The sequence below is a fragment of the Armigeres subalbatus genome, chromosome 2, assembly GCF_024139115.2.
Source record: "Armigeres subalbatus isolate Guangzhou_Male chromosome 2, GZ_Asu_2, whole genome shotgun sequence".
NCBI classification, from domain to species: domain Eukaryota; kingdom Metazoa; phylum Arthropoda; class Insecta; order Diptera; family Culicidae; genus Armigeres; species Armigeres subalbatus.
The window spans coordinates 129,461,385-129,473,793 of NC_085140.1; the positions used below are offsets into that span (position 1 = coordinate 129,461,385).

General features: G+C 43.9%; 1 protein-coding gene and 1 long non-coding RNA gene across 13 annotated transcripts in view; both read right to left on the bottom strand.

Moving 5' to 3' along the window:
• The window catches only part of LOC134210840 (PDZ and LIM domain protein Zasp), a 248,082-nt gene that overhangs the window by 114,771 nt on the left and 120,902 nt on the right, over window positions 1–12,409 (bottom strand). The window lies entirely within an intron of this gene.
• LOC134215105 (uncharacterized) lies at window positions 4,673–5,793 on the bottom strand. Its single transcript, XR_009980027.1, has 4 exons — window positions 5,603–5,793; window positions 5,411–5,546; window positions 5,223–5,350; window positions 4,673–5,164 (listed from the first exon to the last, which is right to left on the bottom strand). It is a non-coding gene; the product is annotated as an uncharacterized LOC134215105 (long non-coding RNA).

Genomic DNA, 12,409 nt, shown 5'->3' on the forward strand with positions numbered 1-12,409 from the left:
GCGCGTTGAGATTCTCGCTTTCTACTGACTCGCTGGAAGACAAACCGCTCGTCCCTCTACACCGTCCCGTCAAACAGATTCCATGCAGGAGACAATCGCTTCATGTCGAAGTCGTCGCCGCCGTTGTCGTCAGCGTGCAGGCGAACCTAACCTAACCAAGCGGGGATCGATTTAACCTTGAACGAAACTCAACCCAACAGCCGCCAGTCCGGTCGCCAACCACCGCGCCACCGTAGGTACCTGCCCTGTTGTAGGATGAATCGTTGTAAACTTTCCGCAATTATTGCGCTTTCTCGTGTAGTCTGAGGTTCTGAAGCGCGCGCGCGCGAGCCGCTTGGTTAGCGATGATGGTTACACATTTACACGGAATATGCAAATTCATCTTCGCGTCTTTTGTACCTCCAGTCGTCCATCGTTGTCGTTGCCGATTTACCTAGTCGCTATTGAACAGTTTCCCGGTTGGTTAAATACAGCGGCATCCTGAGTTGTGTATCAAATTGTAAATTTGACGCTTTCGAAGCCGGCTCTTAAACAATTTATTTGCATTTTTCTTTTATATGATATATGATTGATATTGTGTATTTTGAAAATGTTTTATTGTTGTAAGTTAGTTACAGGTTACATCCAAAGTATGCAACAGTTACCAGAATATCAGGAAGGCACTGTAGTAGGAAACAGTCAGTGTACGACTTAAAAAAAGAAAGAATCCGGTAATGAGAGGTGTTTTATTATTTACAACCTGGCTGGAACCCTTCTGCTCCTTTCAGTACTGCGGCGACGGCGGCAGAGCGGTGTCGTTTGCCTATGATTGTTGACTATTTACGTTTATTTACTTTTCATTTTACTCAATCATGTTTACCGCCACTTTATAATAAATCTGATTAGGGGTTAACCACTTGAGGGCAACCCCGGGTCGGGCGATGATGACATGGCTATGGGAACAACAGCCCAGCGAGGGAAAGAGCGGACGTTTGCAATGCAATTGCACAAGGAATGCAAATCTGTGTGTTTCGTTTTCTGCAACGCTTTGATGTTACCGGTTGGGGCAGCCAGTCGGTGTTCGACTTTGGCGCATCGAAGTCAATCAGTCAGTTCGATTGCGCCGCAGAAATAAGTTGATCAATTTAGTTGAAGGGGAGAAAGCGTTTGACTTCGGTAGGCGTTCATTCGAATAAATGATGCTGCTCGCTGACAAATTGATTACGAGCCAGTGAGCTGCTGGAATATGAATGTTTTGCTAGCAAACTGGCAGGGTATGCGACTAACGACATACTCGTGGGATCATTGCTACTGTTATTGCTGACGATAAGGAATTGTGAATCAGGTTTAGTCCCATAATATAACAATCAAGTGTCAGGGTTTCGGACCTCATGCCATTTATCGGCCAATGCATTTTCAATTTCTTTCCTGTTGCTCATTCCCGGCAGAAAAAAGATTCTTCACAGTAGTGGGATCGCTTCATCGCTAAGAAATTGTTAGGTCGGTTGGTGAGACAAGTTGGCCTTCAAACAGTTTCTGACTTTAGAAACGATCAATTCTGATTTGAGTAATTTACGAAGGAATTCCATGTGAAATCTAGGTGTTCTTTAAAAAAAATGTCATTAGATATTCCTTCATGAACTACTTCTACAGAAATTCCTTTAGTCACACTCCAGATTTTTTAGAAATGGTATTCAAAAATTACTTTTGGTTTATCTTCGGAAATCATTCGTAAATTCACTTGAAATTAATTTGGGGATTTCTCCGGTAATTTCTTTGATTTTTTTAAAGAAAACTTTCTACAAATTCTGGGACTTGCTCCAGGAATTCGATGCAGGAAGAACTTGGAAAATCCCACCAAGAATTGTTTTTGGCGTTTCTCCGGAAATTCCATACAAAATTATTCAGAAATTTCTTTTAGAATTCTAAAGGAATTCTAAACAAAGCTCAATATCCTCTGCATTTTTTCTCAAGAATTCCATCGGAAATCTCTTCAGTAAATTCATACAAGATTCTTTAAGTAATACTTTCTAAAAGTCATAAAGCAAGCATTCCGGAAATTTATCAAAGCACTAACTTGTGTCTGATAGATGTCCTAAAGCAGTGGTTCCGAACCTGGGGTACATGTACCCCTGGGGATACCTTTGCTAGCACCAGGGGGTACCTCAGATAAAAATGTGTAATGGCGGACACATTTTCAATCAAACCATATTGATAATTGTGTATTTTTAATTTCAAAACTTTGTCTTGTACGTAATATGCATAGCGATCAGTAAGTTAAAGCCAATTGAATCCTGACCTCCACAACCAAAGGCTATGGTTACAAAAGATCGAATGAACAATCTTCTATGTAATCTACCTGATCGAAATAAAATGTTGAAGAATATATTGAAAATATGCTTTTTAACTAAAATCTAGAATTCAATGGTTCGAAAGCCATCGTTTGAGAGATATCAAGACTTTTTTTTCGAAAAGCTCGGTTGCTTCGTTGTAAGAGGATTAGAAGCATCTTTCTACGCTTCTCTGGAGCGTACTTCCAAGCTGCTCGAAAGCCCACTTTCAGGAGGCCTTTCAAGAGGCCCGGAAGCCTCCTTTCAAGAGGCCCGGAAGCCTCCTTACAAGAGGCCCGGAAGCCTCCTTACAAGAGGCCCGGAAGCCTCCTTACAAGAGGCCCGGAAGCCTCCTTACAAGAGGCCCGGAAGCCTCCTTACAAGAGGCCCGGAAGCCTCCTTACAAGAGGCCCGGAAGCCTCCTTACAAGAGGCCCGGGAGCCTCCTTACAAGAGGCCCGGAAGCCTCCTTACAAGAGGCCCGGAAGCCTCCTTACAAGAGGCCCGGAAGCCTCCTTACAAGAGGCCCGGAAGCCTCCTTCCAAGAGGTCTGGTAGCCTCTTTCCAAGAGGCCCGGAAGCCTCCTTTCAATGGGCCTGGAAGCCTCCTTCCAAGAGGCTTGGAAGCCTACTTTCAAGAGGTTCGGAAGCCTCCTTCCAAGAGGCCCGAAGCCTCCTTCCAAGAGGCCCGGAAGCCTCCTTCCAAGAGGCCCGGAAGCCTCCTTCCAAGAGGCCCGGAAGCCTCCTTCCAAGAGGCCCGGAAGCCTTTTTCCAAGAGGCCTTGGAAGCCTCCTTCCAAGAGGGCCCAGAAGCCTCCTTCCAAGAGGCCCGGAAGCCTCCTTCCAAGAGGCCCGGAAGCCTCCTTCCAAGAGGCCCGGAAGCCTCCTTCCAAGAGGCCCGGAAGCCTCCTTCCAAGAGGCCCGGAAGCCTCCTTCCAAGAGGCCCGGAAGCCTCCTTTCAAGAGGCCCGGAAGCCTCCTTTCAAGAGGCCCGGAAGCCTCCTTTCAAGAGGCCCGGAAGCCTCCTTTCAAGAGGCCTGGAAGCCTCCTTTCAAGAGGCCTGGAAGCCTCCTTTCAAGAGGCCTGGAAGCCTCCTTTCAAGAGGCCTGGAAGCCTCCTTTCAAGAGGCCTGGAAGCCTCCTTTCAAGAGGCCCGGAAGCCACCATTCAAGAGGCCAAAAGCCTTCTTTCAAGAGGCCTGGAAGCCTCCTTTCAAGAGGCCAGGAAGCCTCCTTTCAAGAGGCCTGAAGCCTCCTTTCAAGAGGCCTGAAGCCTCCTTTCAAGAGGCCCGGAAGCCTCCTTTCAAGAGGCCTGAAGCCTCCTTTCAAGAGGCCTGAAGCCTCCTTTCAAGAGGCCCGGAAGCCTCCTTTCAAGAGGCTCGGAAGCCTCCTTTCGAGAGGTCCGGAAGCCTCCTTTCGAGAGGCCCGGAAGCCTCCTTTCAAGAGGCCCGGAAGCATCGTTTTCAAGAGGCGTGGGAGCTTCCCTTTAAGAGTTCGGAAGCTTTCTTGCAAAATGCTCACGAGGCTCGGAATGTTCCTTTTAAGAGGGTCGAAAACCTCCTTTCAAGGGGCTCTGAAGTCTCCTTTCAAGTGGCTTGGATGCCTCCTTTAAATATGTTTGGAAGCTTCCTTTTAAAAGGCTCGGAAGCCACCTTTTAAGAGTATCGGATGCGTCTTCCAAGAGGCTCGGAAAACTCTTTTGAAGAAGCTCGGAAGCCTCCTTTCAAGAGGCAAAAAAGCATAAAATATGTGGTACCTCAATTAATGCAAAAGTTCGAAGGGGTACCTCTCATGAAAAAGGTCGAGAACCGCTGTCCAAAAGGAATTTTTGGAGCTTATGATGGAAATTCCAAAGGATTTATGTAGTCTCCAATGCTGAATTTTAATAAGAAATTTCGAATGAGTTCTGGAAGGAATTTCTAGAGAAATCCTCGAAGAATACTTGAAAAATGTTCTATAGGAATATTTGGAGGTAGTTTTGAAAATACAGAGGCAAATTCCAAAGGAACTCCATGAGCAATTACTGGAAGAATTGCTCTTGGAAGTTCATGAAATGATTGCTGAATAAAATCCTAATATAAAGATTTTTTTTGGACCAGAGATGAGCCAGCCTCGGGCTGAAAGTCTCCTTAATAAAGAAAAAAAAAATGATTTTTTGGAGATATTTCAGAAGAAATTCCTTAAAGAATTTTCAAAGGCTATTGCGAGTTTCCGGTAGCGGGTAGAGCAGAACTACCAAAGCGGACACAAAGCAAACAAAACTGGAGGGCTAAAGCACCAACAAGACAAATAAAGCCACAAATCTCAAATTATTACATATATTTGGGGCATTTGCCCTAATCTTCCTCTAACTGCCTTCTCATCCCTACTCTCTTCGTCTTACTTCCTCTTCTCTACTTCTTCCATCTTACAAATTAACATTTGTTCAGTACTCACGGTACCACCTAGTGGGGCGTCCCCCTACGTTTCGCCTGTGCTGCGATCATCTCGCCGCCGCGAGTCTCGCCTGCCACTCTCGATGTTCGCACCGACGATACTCCTCTGCTGGAGACCCCTCTGGCCGTCCAGTACGACCGGGTTGCTGGATGGGGTCCCTCCGAGGCAGTCGATGCTCTCTTCGAAGATGACGATGTCTCCACACACCACAGTCACCAAACTTGCACCAGTGCACACCACTCGACGGTTTCGAAGCCGGTCCCCACCGATAGCTACGATGCCCTCGCCGAGGCTAGCACGCCCCTTTCCTCCAGCCAAACAGCAACGATCGCGCGCCGACGGCGGACGAATTCGATCCGGCACGAATAACAAAATCCGGCATAAAAACAGAGTCCAGCACAAAAACAAAATCCGGCACAAAAACCCTGTGGATGTATGTCCACCGTTAAATGACTGTTCGCACATTGTTTTAGAGGCACTTACCCAATCAGTGGGGTGATTTTTGCGCTGCCAAGATGCCTTTAGACTGAAACGATTGCCTCCAATGCGACAGGTCGTCGTCGTTTGCTGTGTCACGGGAACCGTCTTCGTCAAATCTTCGGAATGGAGTTCTATTGCGAATTGGCTTGATGTTAGTCTTATTCCCCAGAATCCACTAGAGTTCTATTTACCTTCAGTCCGCTGAAACCTGTTCAGATCGATGAATGCTCTTGGCGGCTTTGGTCCACCGGAATGGGTGGAAGATTGCTTCTGCCGAACGGAAGAAGGGGTGGTTTTCACACGTTTCTACGAAGCAAACGCTCGAATCTGTTTCAAGGGATTGAGGTTAGCATAATTCCTCTAGCACGATGATTGTCCCTTACCTCTGAGTGCGTTTCCTAGCGGTCGGGATTTGCGCGAGTGCTTTTTCTGGCGGTCTGGATCTGCGCTAGTGCTTTTCTTAGCGGTCGGGATCTGTTCCGCACTCCCCCCGAATCACTTTTCGCCACTCGCTTGCTAAAGCACTTTTTGCACCTCGTGCGTTTGCAAGAAAACTTTTTCCGACGACGCGATGGCGGTACACAGAAAAAAAATGTGAAAAGTAAACAGCGCGTAAAACGGAAGATGCGGAAATCTACGCTATTCTACGCTGAAACGGTCCTCTTCCTAACAAGTTTGCGTACAACTTGCAAGCAATATTGATAATTCACGTTAAATATTGTATAGATTTAGGCTATATCACGCGTGGCACTACGCTAATAATGATGTTCCATTTATGTGCATGATTTTTAGTGTAAATTTCAGTGAATTTTTCTATCTGTGTATGAAGCCGGTTACCGGTACCAATCGCGCAGGAATGACCGATGGCTCTTTGCTGCTGTTGGTCATCGTGGTGTGCGTGTGTTCGTAAATTGCATTTTTGCCGCGTCGCTTTGCGACTTTGCGATGTTATTCAGTGTCAGCAGAGGTGTGCAGTGCAAAGCTGCATTCAAATTGGCGGTTCATTTTTTTGGTGATACACGGTGAAGAAACGGTTGCGATTTTGATTGATTTGCTTAATTGTGAGTTTTTTGAAAGACATAATGCATCTTACAATATTGAACAAATCAAACGTAACAAGGCCTTCTACAGGAATTTCTCAAGGATTTGCTGGTGGTAAATCTGAAGGAATGCCTGAAAAAAATTCCGAAATAATTCTAAGAATTCCTTATTTAAAATTGTTAGAAATGCCGAAGGATTTTTTGGAGGAATTTTCAAAGAAATTCTTGCAGAAATTTAAAAATTCCTCCAAAAGTTGTCCAGGAATTCCTCCGGAAGTTTCGCCAGGAATCCCTCCGGAAGTTCCGCCAGGAATTCCTCCGGAAGTTTCGCCAGGAACTCCTCCGAAAGTTCCGCCAGGAATTCCTCCGGAAGTTACGCCAGGAATTCCTCCGGAAGTTCCGCCAGGGATTCCTCCGGAAGCTCCGCCAGGAATTCCTCCGGAAGTTCCGCCAGGATTTCCTTCGGAAGTTCTGCCAGGAATTCCTCCGGAAGTTCCGCCAGGAATTCCTCCTGAAGTTCCGCCAGGAATTCCTCCGGAAGTTCCGCCAGGAATTCCTCCGGAAGTTCCGCCAGGAATTCCTCCGGAAGTTCCGCCAGGAATTCCTCCGGAAGTTCCGCCAGGAATTTCTCCGGAAGTTCCGCCAGGAATTCCTCCGGATGTTCCGCCAGGAATTCCTTCGGAAGTTCCGCCATTAATTCCTCCGGAAGCTCCGCCAGAAATTCCTCCGGAAGTTCCTCTAGGGATTCCTCCGGAAGTTCCTCCAGGAATTTATCCGGAAGTTCTTCCAGGATTTCCTCCAGAAGTTCCTACAGGAATCATTCCAGAAGTTCCTACAGGAATTACACCGGAAGTTTCTGCGGGTACTCTTCGGGAAATTCTTTCGAAAGTTCTCCCGGAATTTCTTTGGAAGTTCCTCCAGGAATTCATCCGGATGTTCCTCTTGGAATTCTTCCAGAAGGTTCTATGGAAGTTAGCTGAGAAACTCCTCCGAAAATTCATTCACGAACTCCTCCGAAACTTCGTTCAGAAATTCTTCCGGAAGCTCCTCCAGGAATTTCTCCAGTAGTTTTTCCTGGAATTCCTCCGGGAATCCCTCTTGGAATTACTACGAATAATCTTTTTGGAATTCCTCGAAAACGTGTTCCAGGAATTTCTTTGGATGTTGCTCCAAAAGTTTAACCAGAAATGCTTCCAAAAGTTTGTCCAAAAATTCCGCCATGAATTTCCCGAAGAGTTCATCTAGGAATTCCTACGAGAAATTCTCTCGAAATTACCCGGGAACTTCCTCTAGATTTCCTCCGGGAGTTTGCCCAAGAATTTCACCGGAAGTTCGATCAGAAATTCCTCCAAAGTTCCGAAGGTTTCCTTCAAAAAAATTTCCGGAAAATTCTCCTGAATTTCCTCGGAAGCTTCATCTAAGAATTCCTTTGGGTCTTTTCTGTAAATTATTGCAGGATTTCCTCTGGAAGTTTGGTCCGAAAGTTCGTTGTGGAGCTAGTAAGCGTGCAGTGGAGTGGAGCAACACAGTATAGTAACGTTCTTGGGATGGATGGTCCAGGGCTTCGTCGACATCTTGACAATACGCCAATTCTTCGTACTGTTGCTTCCGGATCGGAGTTTACAAAAGTCGTTTTTCCTATGGCAATCCCCGAGATATCCGCCAAACGGTTACAATACGAATTCCGGCCAGAATATAGCACGAGTATCTACACTGCTGGTTTAGGAGATGTTCTTCTTTACAGACAGCGATTAGCAAAACATTTATTTTTTATTTATTTTTTAATTCTTTATAAACCGCGTTTCTTATAATCCGCGTAAAGAAAATGGTCAGACCCTTAAACTGTCGTGTAAAAAAACTGTTTAGACCCCGAAACCGACGTACAAAATCGTAAAAATAGCGTAAAAAATCAAGGAAAAACGCTTATGTTTAAAAATCCGCGTAAAAAAACTGGTTAGACCCCGGAAACATCCTATTTTTTTCTGTTCGTACTCTCTAATTGCAAAATCCGCATAAAAAATCGTCACATTGTGTCACAGTTAGTAAAGAAATGTTACGGATCACGAGAAAACAGAAACCATTCGATTTCAGAAACATAAATGTTTCGAACGTGTTCCCTAAATCGAATGGGGTCTGTATTTCAAGCGGCATATTGTTTTTCTAGATTTTATCGAAACCTTCAATCGGGAATGGTCTGCCATTGTACTAGAATAGATGAATAAATGTAGCTTCTCCAGGAATGCTTTAATAAATTTAACATTTTAATACTGTGTCCCCATCACAGAACCAATAATCGGTAGCTCCAGCTTCACATCGGCCAATAAGTTATAAACAACAGAGATTGGTTTCTAGATTTCTAGAGGTTGGCGCCAACCTACCTAACCTGCTCTCCTGATTCAGCATATCAAAATATAAATAAGATACTCGACGCATTTTAACAAATACATCCGCATCGACCGTGACACATCATTTTAAGGCTACGCGCTCGCCACAAGCTAATGACAGGGGCGTCATTGGTAGCTAGCACTTTGGTACGAGGCAGTCCCTACTAAGCATCAATTTTTCGCAGCGATGCGCTCTGGAACTCATGGCCTGCTTTCATCTATGGCGGCCTGCTACTGCTCCGTGTTCCAAAAGTCGATCTTGGAACCGCACTCCACTATTCTGCATTCTGGCTCATTCTTATGACGAAGTTTTTGGTGGTAGGGTCCATTCTGCAGACTTTCAACATTCCACTCCACGTCGAATGGAACGTATACATTCCTATAGTATACATCAACCGATTCCGAGACTTAACCAACCGAAACCAAAAACATGCTCCATACAAGGGTTTAGGACCTTCTTCAAATTATGCAAAATCTGCAACCTTCACAACTCAGTGGAACATGTCTTTGGTATCTCCAACTGCAATAGCGACGAGACGATCCTACCAGAATAATAGCAATGATATGTATCTTAAAGATTGGAGGATGGAGTCCAGGGGAGATATACTGCCGACATTTAAAAATAACTTCCGAAATGTGGATATTTACTCCAAATTTCAAAAACATTTTTTTTAGATTCAAAAAGAATTTTCAAATGGTGAAAAAGCTTCCTTCGGTAAATATGCATTCTTGAAATTTTAAAAGAATCTTCAAGAATTAAAGGATTGTATTTCGAAAGACCAAAATTCTGGATAAAAGCTCTGAATAATTTTAATGTTACTCAGTACTTATTGATATCATAGCAAGAAATGTGGTTCATGTGTAACATAGACATTGTGCATTTCATTCCTGATTAGTTATTCACTCTCTCTTATGATGGCATATTATTCTCCAACTGGTGCAATGTCACCTCTAATTATTGTATGTAGTACAAATGTTAAAATACTGTTCGAAATTGATTTGTAATTAGCTTTTCGATTGCAACGTAAAATACGTAAAATTTATTATTACGAATTTGTAAAAAAACCTCTTTTTAAACGGCAAGAACAAGTTATTTTAATCAAAATAAATAGTAAAAGCATTTGAGAAATCATTTTAAATTTGATCTATTTAAATATAGTCCTAGAAAAATCTATCATTGTTAGTATATACACCCTCGTGAAACATAGATAAATTACTTTAATTTGTTTTTAAATATCACTCTCCCATAACTGACAATAATAAAGCATCAGATAAAAGATTTACATTATCGATGGATTGGACATTCGCATTACGTGATCGAATTTTGTTTTCGTTCGTAGTGAATAGACCAATAAGGGCCACTTCTTAAATTGTATTCTTCTCACCTTCTTACGTTGAATTGCGCCATGATGCCTAAGCGGCCACTCTCAGAAAATAGCACTGATCACAAGAGGCCCCTCGATGAAATCATTGCTGGATGAATTGAACCAAGAAAGTGCTATCAATGGCTGCGGATCGCTTCCAGGTCAATGAACCCAAAGCCCCAGGTCCCCCTGCAGCAAATTTAAATAAGTGATTTTCACCTCAACCGTACTCGCAGGTCCAGAAGGACTCCTACCAGAATAATGGACTGCCGAGGCGAACCGAGCAACCCTCGTACAATTACCCTGCAAATGAGCATCGATATCATTCATCCTCATCAGTTTGCGCTGTGCCTTTCGTTCAGCGTGCGAATCAATTTGAATTTGAAAACAAGTTTACTTCAGAAAGCCTCTTCATCGCGGATTCGCTCGGCTAGAAATCGGCCCATTGTTGTTCCCTCCATTGAGGGTCGTCGTTCCTGGGGTTGGCATAGCGCACCAGGTGTACCAATGACGACGGTGCCGGGCAGGGGAAGCAGCCCCCGAAACCCTGAGGCGCAGTCAAGGCTCTTCAGCGGACGCTGATGAGCTTGCTGGGCGGTTCGTGCGCTGCATCATCTGGCGGAGGTTAGAAACGCCAAATGCAAATCTCTCCTCGTTAGGACGCGATTTTGCACCTTTTCTTCTGCCTTTTGCGATGGCTCACGACCGACCTGTTGAGCGCACCAGAACGATGTGCCATCGAAGCCAGGCGTCAATCCACTCAATGCGAGCACCGCATGCCCGAGTCCTTTATATAAAAATGAACTCCTTTCAAACGACCGATTGAGCATAGGGAACTGCAACCGTACCGATGGCAAACGTGTGCATTATTGGGTCTTTATCATTAATCATGCATAATCGAACGACGACGGCGCGGAAGCATAATTTGCATAGCTCCGAAGTCATTACTCTTTGTCAGGGCGATTTCTAGCCTTCAGCCGCCCTCGCCCTCTCCCTTCCATCCTATTTGAGGGCAGGCTTCTTTTAATAACTTTCTTCTTGGTCGAAGTCTCCTCTCGGATGCACTTCAACCATCCAAGAGGTGTTGAAAGTGAATTAAAAGGAACGACATGCCACGGCGTTCGCCCCACGATCGGACGCACGAGACCCCGAGAGGCAGCCACCATTAGTGCGGGACATGCTCATTAGTTGCCAATGAGCAGGCAAAATATTTAGATACACATCGTAGGTATGTATGATTAAATTGAATTAATAGCAGCTGCTGGGTGCGCTTGAATGAGTGAATTACTTGCCCTTTAGAAAGAGGACAAAGTGAGTTGGGGTCGGATGATTTTTTCTGAGTAAGTCGATTGAACAACTTTAGTTGTGTTTCTTAGAGAATAGTTCATGAAATGCAAAACGAAAAAAAAATGAGCGAAATAATTTTCTATTTTGAATTTCTAAAAGCTCATACTTCAACGATTGCTCAATCTATTAAAAAAATCATTCACGTTATAAATTCATTTTACCGCACAAGGTTGTGTTAAACCATCTCCCCTATTAGATGACAAAGGAAAGCTGTTTACAAACTGGGAGAACCCCATATACCACTCGATCTTCAGCATTACAATTTATATTGCAAATCCTTCCTTGATTGGCACAGCTGGGTTGCAATTGAAACTAAACAGGAAATGCCGTCGGCAGGAAAAGCTTCTTTGAATAAAGCACCATGTCAAGTTAAGATAAATCGAGGTGTTGATCGATGAGTTAAGACCAATAAGTTTGGAATGTGATCTGTTGGAAGATACGCTAAGCAACGTTAAGGATCTGACAATTTCCAAAAACATTTTTTTTTAGAAATTTTGTTGAATCGAAATCCTGTCTGGGTTTAATTATTTATAATTAATAATAATGAATGCCAATACATTTTTAATAATAATTAATGCCAATACATTTTTTAGGATTATGTGAGCCTGAGCACGTCTTCTCTTGATTAAGTAGAAAAAAGCGTATTCTCTTAATTTTTTTTTTTGCAATTCGTAACTCTGATTGTAATTAATATTCACCATTTTTAAAAGATCCACGGTGCTAAAAATTAAGATCAATTTCACTAAACTTCTTCATTATTCCTGTACGCAAATGAAAACCAGCCACCAGTTGCGTAATATGTTATTCATTCATGACGGATAACTCGCCATCATCGCACCCGTTGCAACCACAACACGAGGGAGAAGCCTGTCTCTGTTTGCATATCGCTGCTGGCAGGCAGACAGTCGAGTTCTTTGTAGAGCGTGGTTTGTGCGCAAAAAAAAATACATATTATCCATTTACTGGTGGGCCTTAATCACCGTCTTCTGACTAAGTAGTGTGTAATCAATTTCTCGACGTCGTCCGTCGCCGTACACGACGACGATGATGTCGAT